The sequence below is a fragment of the Neodiprion virginianus genome, chromosome 6, assembly GCF_021901495.1.
Source record: "Neodiprion virginianus isolate iyNeoVirg1 chromosome 6, iyNeoVirg1.1, whole genome shotgun sequence".
NCBI lineage: Eukaryota > Metazoa > Arthropoda > Insecta > Hymenoptera > Diprionidae > Neodiprion > Neodiprion virginianus.
In genome coordinates this window covers 3,919,881-3,939,462 of record NC_060882.1, presented here as the reverse complement: position 1 = coordinate 3,939,462, position 19,582 = coordinate 3,919,881, and the positions used below count along the sequence as shown (strand labels likewise).

The 19,582-nt window shown below is 45.2% G+C and overlaps 1 protein-coding gene across 5 annotated transcripts in view; it reads left to right on the top strand.

The window, feature by feature from the left end:
* Positions 1 to 19,582, top strand: part of LOC124306788 (teneurin-a) — a 489,347-nt gene that overhangs the window by 122,772 nt on the left and 346,993 nt on the right. Inside the window, exon 1 of one of the 5 annotated variants that reach the window (XM_046767802.1) lies at positions 14,617 to 14,644. The exons of the other annotated variants lie outside the window; for them this stretch is intronic. The gene's annotated coding sequence lies outside the window, so the exon portion shown is untranslated. Of the gene's footprint in view, positions 1 to 14,616; positions 14,645 to 19,582 lie in introns of those variants that run through there. 5 annotated transcript variants of the gene reach the window in all.

The window sequence follows — 19,582 nt, the reverse complement described above, 5'->3', positions numbered from 1 at the left end:
TCTGTTTATCTTTTTCCTTCTTCCTCACCGGGATCCGCAATCTCGGGTCTCGCCGAATCTGTCAACAAAAAGGATTCTGATAAGGGAGTTTTCAATATGCTATCCCTTCTCACCGAAGACGGAGAGACAGAGAGTGTGCGAGAGAGAGAGACGGAGTCACGTACGCTTGTGCGTGCGTGTCGCATAAGCTCGGGTGATAAGATGCGACATATCCTGCAAGGCAGGATAGAATGGCTCAACCCACGAAGGATAACAAAGCTAACGCACAAAAAATTTTGGCATATAAGGTAGAATGTAAACCGTGAGGGTTGTTTAGAAGTGGCCAAAGTATCAGGGAACATATTTTATAGACCTAATTGACTATTGCGGATTCCAGCTGAGGCTGGATGTGAAAGTAAAAAAATTTTTTTTTTGTCCGCTAAAAATCAAGAACGGTTTTAGGGATAAAATGCGCTGAGCTTGGTGCATCGCGGTAAATTTTTCAGGTATGCGATATCATCTTCCCGATTCCTTCAATCCATTAGCGGAACAGGCTGCTGCGGAGTTTCGTTCCTTCGCATAAAATACCTTAATACCGTTTTTTCCACCGAGTCACGCGCACTTTTCGCTCGTCGAGAGGGGGCGGCGGCATCCCCGAAACCTGGATGCTCGAAGCTCGGAGCCTCGGATCCCGAATCCCGCATGAATTAAACTAAAAGCTCAGCCAGCCGCCGAATTCCGGGTTTCGCGTTAGGAGAGGCAGCTGAGAGGATAGGAGAAGGCGGGGGAAGGGCGAGAAATTAAAATGTTTATGAATAAAATATCAAGAGTTATCGATTATATCTTGACTGTGGCGGATGTTGAGAGGGAGGGAGGCGGGGGGGGGGAGAAACCGCGTGGTTCAAGCTTTCAAGCTTCGACCTACGACGCTTACTTTCGGAACACCACAGCGACCTCTTCCAGCGAAAGCTGCTCGGGGATGTCCGATGTCGCTTTTCAACTTCACTGCTTTTTTCCTCACCCCCTTACCGCGCCCACCTGGAACCCTCTTTACCTATTCTTTCACGCTTTTTTCCCACCTCTGCAGTACTTTGAACAAACTTCAACCACCCGACCTTTCTACCCAGCGCGTGAGCTTTGCTCGAACCGTAGCCGGAAGCTCCTGTGGAGGATCGACAGCTTGTAATTTCACGACGGTGAGAGAATTAAATCAAGAGAGTACGAGCTAGCAATATTACGTATGCTGAGGGAAAGAGAGAGAGAAAATTTGAGAGATTGGAAACGATGAGTGTAAATTCCAAGTGTCAAGTTCAGGTTTCCCATTGTGTGTGGCTTTACAATATTTAAAGCACCGTCTTTTTTATGCTTTGATTTAATCGCAGGGACAGCTTCTGTTTTGCCAAACGATAATTCTCGCCGTGCCAAAAATCAATGTAACCAATTCGAAGTGATTTCGGAATGAAATCTGGTGGATTTGTGGGAAAAAGGATTGCTCGAAGGCAGGCAATTAGAAGCCCTGAAAAAACAATGCGCTTCGACGAGTCAATATTTATCCAGAACACGTCGTCACCCTGGACCAGTTTTCATCCCGCTCGGGGCGTGCAGCAGCCTCGAGGCTCGGGCGGTGTCCTAATTTGCGAGTTTATCTATTTCATCAGCTTTGCAACGGATGGAGCGGGGCTGAGAACGGGGTTAAGGGAGGTTCGGACGAAGAGTGGTGAGAGGAGCGTGCTGAGCGCGCAGAACTAGACGCGGAATTTGATTCACCGTTTAAGGCTATCGATCGATCGATCGAGGCCGGGGGCGAGATAACGGAGCTTCGCCATCCCACTTTCGTGTCGTATTTTCTACTCGAATATTGTATATGACATTCCGAATCCAAACTGGGATGTACTCTGACGTCTGAAGTAGCACTCGCGTATATCGTCCCAGGTGCAGTTGGGAAAGTGCCGCTTTCTCGCTTCGATCCTTGTACTCGAAGACGAGTAAACCGCGGCTCCGAGACGAAAGCTCGAGAGCAAATACTCGACGATATCCTTATATTTAAACCGAGTCGCCGACGTCGGTGGGTCCCTTGAAAAAACCGCGTCTCCATCCACGCGGTGATTTTCCCTATTCAGGAAAATTTACCTCGAGAGCTGGCAATGCGCGTGGCGTGTCTTTCAATTTTCTAAAGAAGAATTTTCGAACTGTCGTTGAAGTTATTTCTTCCACATGCCTCAGCAGCGCACTCCACAAAACAGCTTCGGATCGCATCAAAGTGGACACTGCAAACAAATTTCTGTCTCAGTCGAAGGGAATGCGCGCATGACTTTGCAAATAAATGCATAGATTCGAGGGAAAAATCTTGGAATTTTATTATTATTTTTCAAGACGAGATGAAACGCGGAAAGCATCGAAGGTCCCGCTATTCGGAGACATCAGAGGACGGATGTAGAGACAGAGACACACAGAGAGGCACAGCCTCGCTTTCTTGACATGAGAAAAACCAAAGTGCTCAGAGAGTAGGTACTTGCCATAGCTGGGGGGATGAGCGGAGCTGCATCAAAGATCCGGTCCGGCATCGTCGTCTTATACCTTGAGTAGTAAAAGTTGAGTCAATTCCAGCATCCGGAAATCCTTCGACGTTCCAGGCGCCGCTGGTTGAAATCGGTGGAATGGACGCGGCGTGGTCGACGGAAGTTGAGAGTGGTCCGGGGGGTTGCCTTACGGGAAATGAGTTTAGAGTTTGACTTTGGGTCTGAAAGCATTTGGCGCGACAAGAGGTTAATGTATTCCATGGGTCGATGGTCAGTGGTCGAGCTTCGACCTCGTGACATAAATTAAAGTTGAATTTTCACCGCGGCTCCGCCACCATTCTCTCAAACTCACCCCTACCCTCTTTTCACCCCCCCCCCCCCCCCCCCTTTCTCCTGGTAATTCAGCGCCCTCGTACCACCGGGCAAAGAGCGAACGGCACGGTTCTTCGTCCTGTTACCGGTATGAGAAATTCTTGGTCCAGAGTTGCTGACAGCTGCGAGAAACGGAAAAGAAAGAAGCAGGGAGGGAGGGAGGATCTCGCGCATTTCTCACACGGCTGTCATGACGTTGCGTGATCGGAAATTTATTCATTCTATGAATCCGTGAACGTGTAAATTCTCCAACTTCATTATATTATCCGTGACGTGTTTTTTTCTTACTTCATTTTCTGCTTTTCTTTGTACTCTTATCCGGATCAAACTGCGGACCGAAAATAGTTTCGAACGGCCAAGAATGCGGTGTATCCGCTTTGCCGTGCTTGCGATATCTTCGCTCCGAACTTTGGACCCTGTTTATCGAGTACCCAGAATTCTTTCTTCGAATTCTTTCGATGCTTTAGCTGCTGAGGAACCGAAGCGATTTGCCTCACCCTAATTTTCTGTATAAAACAATTCCGATATCGGACCGGACTCATCTCTTTCGCTCTTGGTTCGTGATCGGAATATTCAAACCCGGTTATCTCTAAGCCGAGAAATGAATCCGGCTCACAATCCGACGCGAGATTAACGGCTGGAGGTTGTGAATTTTCACCGTGGATGATTGCGAGCGTGTATTCAACTCGACTGCTTTAGGCGGTAACGAGTTGCCTCATTAGATAAACTTCGGCATGTTACGTTGATAATTGCAACGTTATGTACACGGAATCGCGTCTAACACAAGATGGCGAATTTCGCAGTTCGAATATCGGAGTTTCGCTCAAACGCGATATTTTCCGACAGCGATATCTACCGAAAATTTGTCAACCATTCATAAAACAATTTTCTTCGTCAAATTGAAATACAAAGTGAACACAATACGAAGAGAAATGAAAAGAGAATTACTCTCGGGGATAAAGAGGCTCGGTTTGAACTGCCTTTGATACTCTTTCTCAAGCGTCTCGGCTGCTCTCGAATGATATTAAAACGACCTCCTCCCCCGTCATCTCCTCCAGATCTCACAATTACACCGCCTCGGCAACGACGGTGGTTCGCACTTGAAATTTTTCGACAAACTAGTCGACCGGCGTTGCTATGCCGTGGAACCGGGAGACGTAATCCTAACAAGACTAGTGACAGCCTGTGGAGTAGGGTGCTCGTTGGAGTACAATTAAATGATCCAAGTCCCTGATTAGATTCCACGAGGGTCCATTCCCGGTATTCCGCTAGGAGATGTCTGCAGGACGGAAACAAGGTGAATTTACTTGACGGTAAAGGTCCGATGATTCGTCCAAGTTCGCGATCAATCGATCCGCGGAGATCTGCTGACTTCGCTGCGTCCTTGAGAAATTTTACCTCCTGAGTTTATTCAACGCGTTTCGATTGTACGGAAAAGGGTTTTGAAAAACGTGGTCGTTCTAACGCGAGTCGTTCGTCGGTGAATTGTAGCCAAGCCGCGAAATGTAATCGAGTATAAGAGCCGCGCTCCGCCGAGGTCCTTGGTTCATGGATTTCCGGGACAGAAGCTGACCTGCAATTCGCTTGACCTGATTCTCACCGAAACTCAGCCCTGCCGTGCCATCCCCGGGTTTCAAGTCCTCGTCGTCCTCGTCGCTCTTCGCGGATGCCCAACTTTAAATTAATTGTCTACATTTGTTGCGAAATTAATTACACTCGGGTTATATTGTTTCCCACGACTCTGCGTGAGTCCCGGCATTATTGGCCCGGGTCTCGAGTTCCTCGGGCCGGTAACCTGGGGTGTCTGTCCCCGTCAACAGACAGATGAAACTTAGTTCGCGGAGAACTGTGAGATCAAGACGCTGCGAGAGAGAGAGAGAGAGAGTAAACCGAGGGGTGTAAAACCGTTCCTCTCTCTCTCTCTCTCTCTCCCTCGCAGCGTTAGTGGAAAGTGGATCGATATTTCACGTCTACGAATTGGTGAAACGAGTAAAAATCCCGCGATCCTTGCAGCCGTGTATCAATGGTATCGGAATGAGGACACCACGACTTCTCGGACTGGTTATATTATCGGCGGATTGAGAAACAGTCCATAAAAGTTTCTGAACTTGAAGTAGAGACTTGGTTCCACCTCCGCGAAGAAGACGAAGAAAAAGAAGAATAACCCGAGTCTCGTATGCGGCGTTGTCATTATACGATTTCGGGTCGAAAAGGAATGGCGGTTTTCATTCTGAGCTCGGTATAACGGATCGAGGAGAATAGCTGAGTTAAAATTGCGGCGAATGTATTCCGCTCGGATCGGAGATATTGGAAACGGAGATTGGCAACGTGGGATCAGGGAACGGGTTGCGGATGCCGAGTACAATAACACATCCATACCACCAGCGACGGAGACGTCGAAGGCCAAGCTTGGTTCCGGTGTGGGAAGGGCAAGTGGGTCGCATACCAGGTCAAGTATTTTCGCGGATCACCGGATCGCAGAATTTCGGTGCATACGCTCGTCCATGACGATGACTAATTCACAGCGTCCGTGCATTTCTACCCGCTAACTCGAATGCGGCCTTGCCTACATTCGAGATATTTCCAGCGAGGTTGGATTAAGCACGTGACGTAATCACCGCTAAGGGTTCACCTCCTATTTCCCAAAGGATCGGCCCCCGCATACACGACGCTGTAACGTCGCTCTGTGGCGGCTTGTGCTTGTCTTAATCAACCCTAAAATGAGACAAGCAACGAACAGCAAGCTTAGCTTCACTTCGAAGCATCGTGTTTCGGGATACGAATTTTCTATCCAATCCTGTTTTTATACAAGCTTTTGCACTTCCGTTCTCGAATGTGAAATTGGCTGGCGTTTTAGATAAGTTGAAATAGAGAGAGAGAGAGAGAGAGAGAGAGAGAGAGAGAGCGAGATTCTTGTACATCCAACCGCAGCATTATTTCGTACCAACAACTGTACTCTATTTAATGTACTTTCCAGCCACTCATTGGTCTCTCTGAATTGAGCAAAGATCGTTTTAGACACTGAACTCAAAGAACTCAAGTTCCACAGTTTCAATCATTGGTTTTGCGATGTCCGTTGGCTTCTTTCGGCGATTTTTTACCGGATTAAAGACACCTTATATACTCAGGACGAAGGAGATCAGGATGACGGAAGAAATGAGATTCTGAATTCCTTACAAGCAGAGTATACATATGTATGTATATACGCACAATCTGCCGAGTCTCAGTCGTGACGTGGTTGGAAAAAGGAGAAGAGAGAAAGAAAGCAGGTGGAGGACGAGGGATCAAGAAAGGTGGCGAAGGTTCCGAGTGAAAAAGGACCGCCGGTTGAGTCCGGTTTAAGGGCGCGTTCCCGGTGACGGATGAATATCAAACGACAGGTCGACGAGGTGGGTGGGATTTTAAAATCGGGTGCTAAATCTGCAATTCAACAGTACCCACTGTAGTTCAAGATCTTCTCCAGAGGACCTCGTTACATCCGTGGAAAATGCGTGTGCATACGGGATATTAGAGCTGCTTGGATGCCAGCCGACGATACGTGTCGTATCCGTGTCGATAAAATTATATGTCTCGTCGACGATGTAAGAGAGACGTCGCTTTCGAGTAACAAGTTCACTCCGAGTCTGAACCCTTCGGGATGCAGCGCTAAGCCTCTTACTCGATGGATCCACCAGCTAGTATCTTGAAAAGGAAGGAACCCCGAGATACGACTTTTTATTTTCACATTTTTCACTCTTATTTGCGAAATTTTGTCAAATTTTCAACCCTAAATCGTAATTCGATGTATTTCTTACACCTGAAAGCTCGCGGATCATCGAATTATCGAGCGAAGCGATCGCTCGCCTTCGCGAATACGGTTGGAACCGAAGACTCGACTTTCGGAAAAAAAGTGACGCGAGAAGGCGTGCAAAAATTCTCGCTACGGGGATAAGCGCAACTTTTGCGATATGTCGTTTTACGACTTTTACTGCACATTGTGTACGTTATACCTGCACCCACGGAGTACATCACGTTTCGCAAGCACGCATTATAATACACCCGTGGAAAGTAGACAGATACGAAACAGCCGGACGACTGGCTGCTTCACGAGGGATGAGGGATGAGGGATGAGGGACGAGGGACGAGGGATGATTCTCTACGTGCCGTGACAGAGCAGCAGCCTGAGAATTGAATATTTATATTTCTATTCCGGAGTTGAATGGGCTCGGGACTTCTCCTTCTCACTCGTTCGCAAACTCGCCGACCTTTCTAGGCGGAAAACGAGCGGAGGTGATGTTTAAACTTGAAAATCTCGCGCGAGTCTTCCTCCAAGCTTGATTACCGCTCGCAATTAACGAGTTACAGAACTCAGGCTCACGTTTTTTTTTTTTTTTTTATTCATTTCAAATCACATCGTCATTTTCAGCCGTTTTACGTCTGGCGATAAGGAACTTTTGAAATTCTTCGTATCGTTTTTTTTTTTTTTCTTTTCTTCAACTATTTCACGTTCTATTACACGTGTACGTATACGTTACCGAAAAACCTCGCGCAAATTATTTTCTCACCAAATTTCCTCCCGACTGGTTCCGTCAACCTTCTTCACGTACATTTGCCACCGGCATTCGATTACATTCGGCACGACAAAGACCGGGTTACAATTTTTCCCTAGAAGTCTAATAGCCTTTCGTCGCGGTGGGTATTGACGATCGGATGGACTCCTCCCACCTCTACCTTCGACGCCTGGAGGGATTTTACTCGTTCCTTATTTATTTTATTTTTTTTCGTCTTCTTCTTCTTCTTTCTTCTCCTCTTCCGCATTTCTCGCGCAACTTTTTCGCAACCGTCCAGCAACAGCAGTCACGAGAACCATTCGTTCGTTCGCTTGCTCGCCCTCCGGCTCGCACAAATATGTAATCCGAAGGAAAATTGACGCGAAACGCGCGCCCGGCCTCCGGAATTAGATGAAAAATTCAGGGTCCAAAGAGAAGAGGAAGAAGAAGAAGAAGAAGAAGAAGCAAGATGCCACTCTGTGTCTCGACGGGGGATGAGGAAGCTTCTTCTCCGTTCTCAGTTCGCGTCAAATTCTCATCTGCTGGGATCCTCATTTACCACCGTTACTCTACCGGATAAATTTTGCATTTTTCCCACTTTTCCTGAACTCTCCGCTGTCCATAGCGATACGTTACTTGCGTTCGAATAAACTGCCGGGATAAGTAAAAGGCGGAAAACTGACCAGTTATAAGCTAAAATTGAAAAATATTTTGCATCAAAACTGTCCCACCCCAAATGGTTAACGATCACGAGTCTTTTGTTTCGTGAATCACCGATTAATAACAATGTGAAATATGTTGAAAATTCTACTGCTCGAGCAATCTCCCAATCGTCTGGTGCAGACGACTGCAATAAAAAGGTTGCGTATTTTGTGAATCTAGTGGATCGTTCAAGTGCGCTCGGCTTACTTATCTCATCCGCAATTTACGGCGAATCTTCTCGTTTCTTTGGCGTCCACATGCCTCCTCCTTGTCGTAGACGTCTATGCATATTGTGCCCGATGCAGCAGCCGAGCTCGAGATATCGGGGCGGGAAAAAGAGGGAGGGTAGGTAATGTTCGTCGGAGGTGACGCGGCATTCCTCCTCCTCTTCCCGTAGGTTGAAGCTCTCCGGGGGGCGTCGGGACGTCCTGCGCATTTCAACATCCAACGGGACCACCACGACTACGTCTATCTACGTACGTCTTCTTTACCTATACGCCTATCCGCAGATAAACGGGACACTAGCTTTTCTCCGTGGAACGTTGCGGGGCCGGCTAAGCTCTCGGAGAGATATGCGGATTAGGAAATGCTTATCGTCGCCTCGCATTTTAACACCCCGGCTACCACACCTTCACGATCCCTAAGGACAAACCTAGTCTTTAGAGTTGCCGCGATACTCGAGCTGCTCCGTTTAAATTAACTTTTGCTGCGCTCTAATTTCTTACACCGTATACGTATACCTAGTTTCGTTATAATATTTTTAACGTTCTTCGAATAATTTTAGCCTAAAATTTTAACCCGAAATTATGATTATTTCTCCAGCTCGACGTGTTGTTTTTAATTCAAAATGTTAATACAGAGTGTCGTATAGTAAGGCTCTCATATTTTTTCTAGAGTTTTTTCTATCAGAACTGGGTAATATAACTTGCGGGTGAATTAAAACAAAAAAAAAACGATATTCTATCCAATTACAAATTTTACTGACTTTACGAGTGATGGCACTAGTAATTTTTATGTCACCAATTATTACCATACTCGCGGAATGTCTAATTATAACGATTATTGACTCAATCCAATCATTCTAGGAAACTTCGTATGGCCAACAAATTTATATAAGTATGCTCATTTGCTCAATTCGACAGTATCTCAAATCTATAAAGACGGACATCATTAGCATTATTGATAAACACCAATTTATTATCCGTATATTAATTTGCTCACCTTCCAATTAAGCTAATTGAAAAATTCATATTATAAAAAAACAAGACACTGTATCACGCATTAATCAGTCTGTTACTTTATTCAATTCAATCCAAACGATCGGCAAATAAGTTGGATTAGACTTGCTCGACGCGATGTAAAAAATTTGATATATGTAACGTACATATTGAAAAGCCCCGAGCGAAATCCGGCTGATATTTGGACGTTAAGGTAAGCCGGTCTTCTCATAAGTCCGAATACGGTGCATATGCGGCATTCGCATAGGTAGGAATGCACGTTCTGAAAGAGGAAAGAGGAAAGAGGAAAGAGTACCACGAGAGGGTGGCTCTGAATTTCCGACTTTGGATCCATCGAGTGAAATAGCACGACTGGCGCGGAAGTAGCGATGACGTTATCCCATAAATCTCGGGGAGTCGTAGCTGTTGGCGGTGCATCGAGTCGGTGCAACGCGGTGCAGGCGAGAACTGGGCCGTGCAACGCGCGCTATCGATGCACCGGGGTGGAATAGCGACGCCACCCCCTCAGATCGCGCCCCGGAATCCCCGAATGCCATTCCACCCCCGTCGTACCTTATCACTGTTCCCACGTGAATATGATGCGAAAATCGCGGTGCAGTCGCGCCTTTGGTTTCGCAAGAATTTCGAGCTCATATAAATTCTACGTACGTTTGATTCGATGATCCGTGCCCGTGAGAGATTTCTTGTATTTAAGTAGAAAATAAAATCCGTACGTTTATATGTCGGTGTTTTAATGACTAATTGTTTCAATTGCACAATTGATATCGCAACGCTTGGACTGCTCGCGAATAAGTTTGAATAACGAATCGGTGAAACAATTTTATTGAAAAAATTAATAAAATCGATTCGCTAAATATTACCGGTTATTGTTAACTTTTTTTGCGACAACTTTTTTTCACGCCTCCCAAACACGAGACTCACTCTCACCGAGCGAAACGAGATGACGACGACGACGACGACGAGGCGACGTTCGTCGGGCTATTCTATGGGTATAATAACGTGCGAGAACATTCTCTCGTTATTATACCTACGGACGATAATTTATTCCAGCCAGTGTGTCCAATTAACGAAGTGGATGTACTCTCCCTTGAAATGGACAATTTCCCTAAGTGGATACGGCCTGTGAATAGATGTGTGCGAGCACGTGACGTACTGACACGAATATACGGAGTTATACGTGTACTTGTTCATGGATTTCATACGCGACGGTTCAACACCGTCCGATATCTCTCTCTATATATATGTGTGTGTGTGTGTGTGTGCACGTACAGAACACACACTGTGGTTCACTGCCACGTTGCCATATTCCAATTTATTCAATCAATCGATCTACTGTTTATACGCCCTCCGGTATCTTGCGAATTACCAGATACGCCAGCGAATAATACGTATCGAATCCTTCGTCCTCGTGCGTCGATCGATGCCCCGGGAAATTTCATCCAACGTCATAATCCAACCGAAACGAAGAAGAAAAATCGAGGTAAAAATCGCTCCTTTACCTCCGGCAATTTTATTGATTTTTTTTTGTTTTTTTTTTGGGGGGGGGGGGTATATAAAATATTGCCCGAGTATGAATTTTTGTTATTCTCTGAAGGAATAATTTACGCGGTTATGGAAAATTGTGGTTAATTTTTTTAAACTTCGTTTTACGATCCATCGCAGCACGTCTCGCATAATTTATATACTGTTATAAAAATATCGGGGAACTGTGACTTTTGCTCGATATTAGAATATTTTTACCGATTGAAGAAAAAAAAAAATAAATAAACACTCGACTCGAGCTTCTGCCGCAGATCGCGGGTACGAATTGTTCGCGAATCTTAAACAAGGCCAAATTTATCGTACGAATTTCGGGCGAAATACAGTACGTGTAGGTAATGCGCGTAAAATGGATCAGGAAGATCAGTTGTTCCACGTTAGACGTTAGTTACAGCAAACTCCTCTGGCAAACGTTCCCCTCTATAATATACGTATCCATTGTAACTACGTACGTATACAGCATACCTATACACGCATACGTTGGAACAGCATCATCGGCACCCCGCCGGTACGTCGCCTCGCGTAGTTTCCTACTTCCGGGTATAGTTGAAGCTACGGGACAAACTCCGGTTAGGAGAACAACAGACCAATCTGTCCTCGAAAGTTTCACCGGGAACCGATCCACATTGCCTTGGTGCACGTTGCACACCTACAGGAGTGTGGGACAGACGCGTTTTCAGTGTAAACTTGTGTACGTAGACGCGGCGTCGCCTTTATTTCTATCTCTCTTTCTCTCTCTCTCTCTCTCTCTCTCTGCTACCGATCTGCAGCGTCACCTACATTTACGCTAGGTATCCAACATCGCGGGGCGAGAATAGGGGATGGAGTTGACGACACGGTTATACACGACGACCTTTGACCCCGGGTCAATTGCGGGGGATTATGCAACCTGAGCTAAGGAATCTCTCGGGCATATATGCATCGCGCTTATTGCGTGTCGCCTTTACAGTTGGATTCAGAGAAATGTTGTCACGTCGCAAGACGAAGTTTAAGTCGTCTGTATTACACAATCAGGCATAGTTCGCTTGTAAAAATTTCACAATTAAGGGGGATTTATTCCGATTTGTTGAAGCTGATAACGGGGAACTAGTAACAATTGAATTGGATGCGGAAAGATACCTTATTACCCATGAGTATAAGAAATAGATTTTCGCGTCAGAAACGGACATTCTTATGTCAAACAGAAAACTTGTATTTCTGGCAAATTTTTACAAATATTCAATAAGGAATAAATGGCGCAAGGAGAGATTGTAATAATTTCATTGCGAGTGTCGACGAACGAATTTGATCAGAGTTTTATTTAAAAATATCGATCGAACTGCCTTGTTTCTTTCGTGACGTGTACCTACAAATACCAGAGACATCGCGGTTGCCTTATTTCGTAATGAACCCATAAATATTTGCACGGGTATTTGCAAAACCGCCTCTCTCGCGGTATTGAAAAGACGACGTCCATACGGGTTTGAGTTTAGAATTTATACGCCGCTGATTTATTCCTCGAGAAAGTCCCGGATCCTAGTTTGCGCAGACTTTGCGCGTTGTATATATTTGTGTTCAGAAGCCGCGTGCATGTCGCAAGTCTGCAACTGTGTAAACGCTGAGGAATTTGTATTTTTATCTTTGGAAAATAAAAAGAAGACGATATAGAAAACTGTGCGCCAATAGTTTTGCACGAGGGATCGGCTCGGCAACCCGAAGGACATAATTCACCCGCTACATAGCATCCTTGATATATGGATGGTCGCTTCGAATAGCCGCGAGTTCTGAGACCTTCCCGTTCCCTCTTCCTCATCCCCTCTCACCTTTGAAACCTCATCCCTTCGGAACGAGGACCGCAAACAGAAACAAAGATACGATTTATGGCGAGCCACAGCTCTGCAGCTTGTTTCAAGATCCACCCGATTCATAATGTTACCCGAGATGTTGCGCAGGCACAGTTCGCACGAGTTGTGTTCCGACCGAGGAAAATCTCGCCAATTTACTTGCGATTTCGCAGCAGGCTCGTGTTTTTTATTTTTTTTTTTTTTTCAAATCATTTATTGTATCGTTCGCAGACTTCTTTTCGTTACTTTTATTCCATTTTTAATCAATCATTTGATTGTTTCTTTTTTTCTCTCTCTCTTTCGTAGTCGGTCTAAAATCCTTATATTTTCCAAAAGTATCATTTATCGGTAAAGGATTGTATCAGTAGAATGAAAGGAAACTGAAAGTTGGCGAGGAACTTGCAAAATTTAGCTCAATTGTTCACACGAACGGGCGGATGAGAATTGAGAAAGCAATTTTGGGATGATTGTACGTAAATAACGGGCGAAATCGCGGGCAACGAAGAACCTTCACCGATTAATCAGCTATGTTTCGAATGGTTTCTGACGTGGGGTAAAATTTGCCGAAATCAGGACTTGATAGGCGATAAAATATAAGAAGGAGGTGAATAATATTACTTATCTTCCCGCATCGCGTCTGCTCCTGACTCGAAATAATTAATTGGTATCCGGTACTTCCGGTGCAGGTCTCCTCAAATATATACGCGCACTATGTATGTACGTATAACGCAGCTAAGACCCCCGCGAGGCCTTATGAATATTGCGCGCTTATTAGGCATATATACGCAGGACACGTCAAGTAGTTTCCGCGAAAATTTATACACCTCCTGTATATTGTACCAAACAGTCGGCCGTTAAGGGTGTATACGTATACGGTATATACCTATCCGTAAAAACGGAGAAATTTGTCTGTAGTGTTGAGTTTGAAAAAGCGGATACTCTTACGATCATTTGTTTCGTATTCATTAGTCTTCCCCCTCCTCCCTCTCGTATATACTTGTAAAACCGTCGGTCGACGGCAGGTCACCCCCTGCAGAAATCTGTTACATAACTCTGGGAGACGAGGAGAGACGAGGAGAGACGAGGAGGCGGAGACTGGATGAAAAAAAATGTCAGGCAACAAATTGCGCTTTCGCCAAATTAGAGTCCATTTTCCTGCAGCTTTGTTTCGTCGTTCTTTCTCTCTTTCCTTTCCTTTTTCTTTTTTTTCTTGTTGTTTGTCATTTATTCACCGCTCGGTGTATCCGAGCGACGATCGCCGCTGGCGTCGATAAAACATACGGCAAGAAACGTCGAGTTCGACCTTAACGTCGGAGGCTGGAAAGCTGCGATTCAACCCGTGACGTGACGAGGCCAGATCATCCCGGAAACAGTGAAGGGTGGTTGAAGCGAAGCCAATGCGATCCTAATTACCCTGCAGGAACGGGACGGTCTAGCCTCCAGGATTTTGCAATCTAAACGGTGATCTAAATCGTCCAATCAGTGGGCGTCATTACTACCAACGTGATTTAGTATAACAGCACCGCCGTTTCTCACGCGTGGCCATTGTAGAAAGCTTCGCGATAGCCATGATAGGCTCTAATAGGAATCAACCCCGTGGCGCCTCGACCACCATCCTGCAGACCCATCGCGGACACCCAATTAATCTGCGGTGTTTGGTAAACCGGTTGGTAATTTCACTCCGCTTGTGTAATACGCGTGTTTTGCGTCTCCGGGGCACAGAGTAGATTTTACCCAAATCATTTCCCCGGGGGATATCGACTGCAGCAGGACTGGGAGTCCCTGCCAGCCATGCACGTCGTTAACCTCGATCCTTCGTGTTTGTCACATTTTTTACTAGCGCATTGCCTGCGATCGGTTCAATTTTTTAATTTATCTTTTTTTTTATCTGATTTCAGGTAAACTTTCAACCTGATTCCATTCGAGAAGGGAGCATTTTTTCGGTGAGATTTAACGAGTCTTAATTTTCCTTCAAACCTATCATGCAATTTTTTTGTCGATCTCACAAACTGTCCGAGAACCTGATTTATGCCCTAGATCTGCGTTGTTACGATATTTGCACTCATTTCTTATACATATGAGCCATGATTCGGACTGATCGGTACGAGGTCGCGCTGAATAACGCTCGTACATGTCAAACGATCCTCATGGTTTTATTACTCGTCGTGTTTGCACACTTCCAAGAAGATATCTGCACTACGTGAGCTTTCGCACAATTGTATATGTATACCCGGGAAACGTCGCTGCGCAAACATCACAACAGTTTCTAATCGATTTCAGTCGCGTCGGGATATTCCAGACAGAAACCATACCATTTCACCTGCAGACAGGTGTATGAGTTATGATTATTCTGTATTCCAGCGGTAGCGGGATATACGTCGATACTTGGCTCAGTTATCTTTATCGTAGAATATTGTTTCCGAAGAATAACGCACGGATATCGGATAAAGAATTCGAGCGTTGATATTAAGAGCGTGAAATTGAGGAACATTTGAGTATACTTGATTCGAAAGCAATTGAAGAAAATTTTGAGCAATCTTAATGCCTGCAGTTTATCGGCATATGGAAAAACGTTCGCACGTCGTCGAATCTAAACTGTGTAAAGGAAGAAAAAAAAGATCGGAAACCGAGGCGCTGAATCGCGGTGAGCATCGCGTACTAGGATCTGAAAATACCGTCCGTGAAGGGTTATAAGTCAGGGTGTAATATTCGGTAAACTGAACAGCGAAGTGCATAAGGTGTAAGGTGAGAAAGCGTGAAAGCGTATTGGAAGTCTGAGATACAGATGAAGAAAGAGATGGCGAAAGGAGGAAAAGGAGTTGATGGAAAACACGAAGGCGGAAGAGGAGCAATTGGATTGCCTTCACCGAGGCAATCCTGGTTTAGAAGGTGCATCGATGCAAGGGGAAAGCCGGCCGGAGCTCTGCTCGGAAGCTCGGCGAGCTTGAATCGCCCCAAGGCAAAAGCCTCTCTGGGTAATTGTCTGTAAATGATATATCGCCGCAAGCCCTGGGATCAAGTGACAATTACTGCCGCTTTTCTCCCACTCTCTCCCTCTCTCTTATTTATTTACTGTTTATCCCCCCCCTCCCTCCTTTTTTAATCCTTATTTATTCGTCGCCCATTTTTGTTCCATTTATTTTTATCTATCCTTATCCGTCTTCCTTCGATATCTTTTCCAACGTTGGTTTTGACTTCGTTTTCGGTTTTACCGTATTCTACACCCATACACATTTTACGTTTGTACGCCTGTCTTTATTCCACCTGAGGGGACTTGTCCCGGGGCGAATAAACGCTTCTCTCTCCTTTCCGCTTCCTGCGGGACAATGACGCGTGCCCTTCAGAACCGCGAGCTTTGATATGCCTTCCTGCATGGGATAAACGTTCGATTCCCTGTCACTGCGCAGCGAATGCGAATGGTTTTTTCATACAACGCGTGTTTGGCTCTCGTATAGCATATTTTCGAGTTTCAATGTCTTTGTTGAAATCATTTGTTACACTTATAATTGAATCGCTGGTGAGTGGCAACAACGGACGGATGGGAGGATTTTCATTTCATCAACGGTATAGGTATATAAACGCGATGGAAAAATTTCAGCGAACAAAAGACGTGTACGATAACATGTGGCTGAGGATGGGGCAAAAAAAAATAAATAAAAATTCACAACCGAATCAATTTTTCGTTGAAAGTTAATCAAGTTGAGTGGTTCGTCGTTTCATCGCGAGCAGCCATGCAACGGGATGGTTTTCATCTCTGTTACATTTTACGTTTGCGTCATGCCGACGACGGTAGGAGAGAGGAATTATTTCCTGCAGATCTGCTCGTTCCGCATTATCGCGCTTATTCATTTTTTAAGCCTCTGTGTTTTCCTCCACATTTTTTTTTTTTTGTCTGTTTTGTTTTTTAAATTTCGTTCATTTTTTTTTATTATTTCCTGCTTTTCTGCCACGATTTTTCTCGTCATTTGATATTCCGCCCCTGTATCGTCGTAGTTTTCTTTTTTTTTTTTTTTTGTTCGATTTTACGAAATATGTAAATTTTTTCCTCTGCGCGCCCGTTTTTTCTTCTTTGTTTTTTCCTTTCTTTTTATTTTTATATATATACTCCTTTAACGCGAACCCTTCTCGCCTGCACTGATGTATCAGCCTCCATTCAATCAGGGCATCTTGTTTTAAGCCCGGCTACGAACCTCCACCCTAAGCGCCAATCATGTCGACCCGACCTGATAGATGGTGCCGATTCACCGTAAAAGGATACCCTTCTATCGTCCCGTCGTTCCATCGTCTTATCCGCGGATCGGTGGATCACTGGATCACTGGATCGAGAAATTGTGATGCTATCCCAGTATTCTATTCGAGCTAGGCTACTCCGGCTCAATGACGCAGGGCTTTTCCTCACGGCATGCACGCCAAGGGTTATCAATTATACCTACCTGTACCAAAATTTAATCTTACCTACACGCAACTGATCATTTTCCGGCAACGTGGTTAACTGGACAGTGAACGGTGGACGGAAAAACTCTTCGGTACAACAAAGAAGTCGGCTCAATGTTCATGCTATGATCCATTTTTGAGCCGTAGTTCTTTCTTCTTCGATTCTTTTTAAAAGTAATTCTTCAGCAGTGTTTCCATATCCTTTCGTGTATTTTTTCGTTTTTCAATACAGCTTCCAAAAGTACTACTTAAAAATTATACACTGATTGCGTTACGTTTGTAGTAGAAATTTAGCGTATCATTTAAGGAAAAAAGGGGTGGGATTAAAAATGTGGAAAGATAAGAAGATAGAAGGGTAGCGGCGAAGAATTTTTAAAAACGCGAAAATTTAGCTCGTAAGGTTTTATCGTACATAGAAAATCGAAGGATGGAAAATTTCAAATGTAAAAAAGTCGACGTGTAGAAAGCCAAAGTATAAAATCGTCTTAACGAATGAGAATATCAACGTCGCCGATTCTCTATATTTTTATTGAACCCCGTATGCTTTGACTTTCCGAATTGAAAAATTTGATAAAACAGAATTTAGTGACTGATACATTTTTTTTTTTTTATCGTTTCATATTCCCATCATCACCTAAGAGAAATCCAGTATTTCCCCTTTAAACCTTTGGATTCGAAAGACGAGAAGTGAACTCCGCCGAAAGAAGGGTCGACAAAACCTGCTTAAAATAATAAACAAATGGAGAGATAATCGATAATCGAATTTGGTAGACAACGGGCCTCGCGAACCGGAGTTTCGAGCAAGGCCTCAAACTCGTTCCGCAAGCCCCGATAAAATAATCAAGCGTAATAGGCAACCCACACGGCGGATTCGCAAAGGCAGGGAGTATCTGGTGGGCGGGTATGCTGCGCTGGACCGTGAATTTTGTATGTCGGATCGGGAACGGGACGGATGAGACCAGCGGGAGTGCTTTGCAGCGCGAATAGCGCGGCGGCGGCTCGAGCTTGCACGTCCATTGTCTGACTCTGGACTTTGGCTGACCGCATCTAGTTCCTACTACTGCGGCCGTAGCGGCTCGGAGCTTTACAATCGTGCGGAACAACCGTAAAGCCGGGCTTGGCGGGCTTTATTCACCCTCCATACTCGCGTCACGCCGATATTTTTCGGCTCGGCGTCGATTTAAGGCTAGATCGGTGTTATAGTTTCGGCTGTGAGACGTTGCTGCTACGGTATGCATAGGACGTTGTAATCTCTTCCGGAACACGGATATGATACGTACATGGGTACGAGGAGAAAACTTTAAGCTGTACGAAACTGTAACACTCTCCAGACCTTCACACACGCGCACACACACACACGCTCGCGATCTCCTAAGCCAGGCTTCTACTTCGCCCTGTGCGTGGGTGTGTCGGGGCGAGCTTGTGTTGTATAAGTAGTTTGCAATATGCCCCGATCCACGTATTCCACATCCTACTACACCTCGTGCATAAAATCACTGCCGATCCTCCTTCGCTCTTACCCTCCCCTACCCTCCCCAACCCTCCCGTCCTCCCGACCGTCTATTTTCCAACCCCTATATGTAGAGCTCCAGACGCCTGGCTTAATTTATTTTACAATTAACCGGCGGACTACTTTCGACGAGATAAATTAATTTGCATGAATAATTGGAAGGGTATCGATTCATCGAAATGAAAAAGCTTCCGGCTACAGCTTGCAGTGGATTACTTCCGTTTCACCCTCAGACGGTGATCTCTTAATTTCTAAAGCTTTGCGGGGATTATATATACATATATATTCACTATTTTTTCCAGAACGACTCGGTGATAAACATGGCAATCTATTCGTCTTTTTTTTTCTTTATTCGTTCTCTCTTTGTCGGTTCATCAGCTCCTGCTCAGTTTTTGCTCACCGTTGAATAGAGCCAGCCTCTACGATGCCGGGAGAGTATAAATTACCGAACGGTGACCAAGCTAAGCTTCTTTTGGCGGAGACGTTAATCGTTGGAAAATATGTGACCAAAGGAAAGAAGGGGGAAGCTCGTTCGTCTTGAGCAATCCAGTTTAATCCAACCGTCTGCCAGCCAGACGGAAGCTAGCCGGTGTCGTTCTCCGACGGTGAAAATAATTTTTATCTCTCGAAATCCCTTCCTTCCCTCTTCTCCGCAAAAATTATCGCCATAATTTACCATCGCGGCAAAATGTTCTCGACTATATTGCACAACCGCAACCCGTCGGATGCGGATGTTGCTCAACACCGAAAGCTCAAAGTTGCGTTATACACGTCAGGCAAAGTTCTGGCTTCCGTCTACCTAGCTTTAAGTAGCAGTGTTGATTCCACGGTACAATTAGACAACAGACGACGGTGCTCATGGCTTACTGGTCTGGCCGACGTACAGTGGAAACAAGCTTTGCTTGATTGGCTCGACTCGACGACGCGATCCGTCATT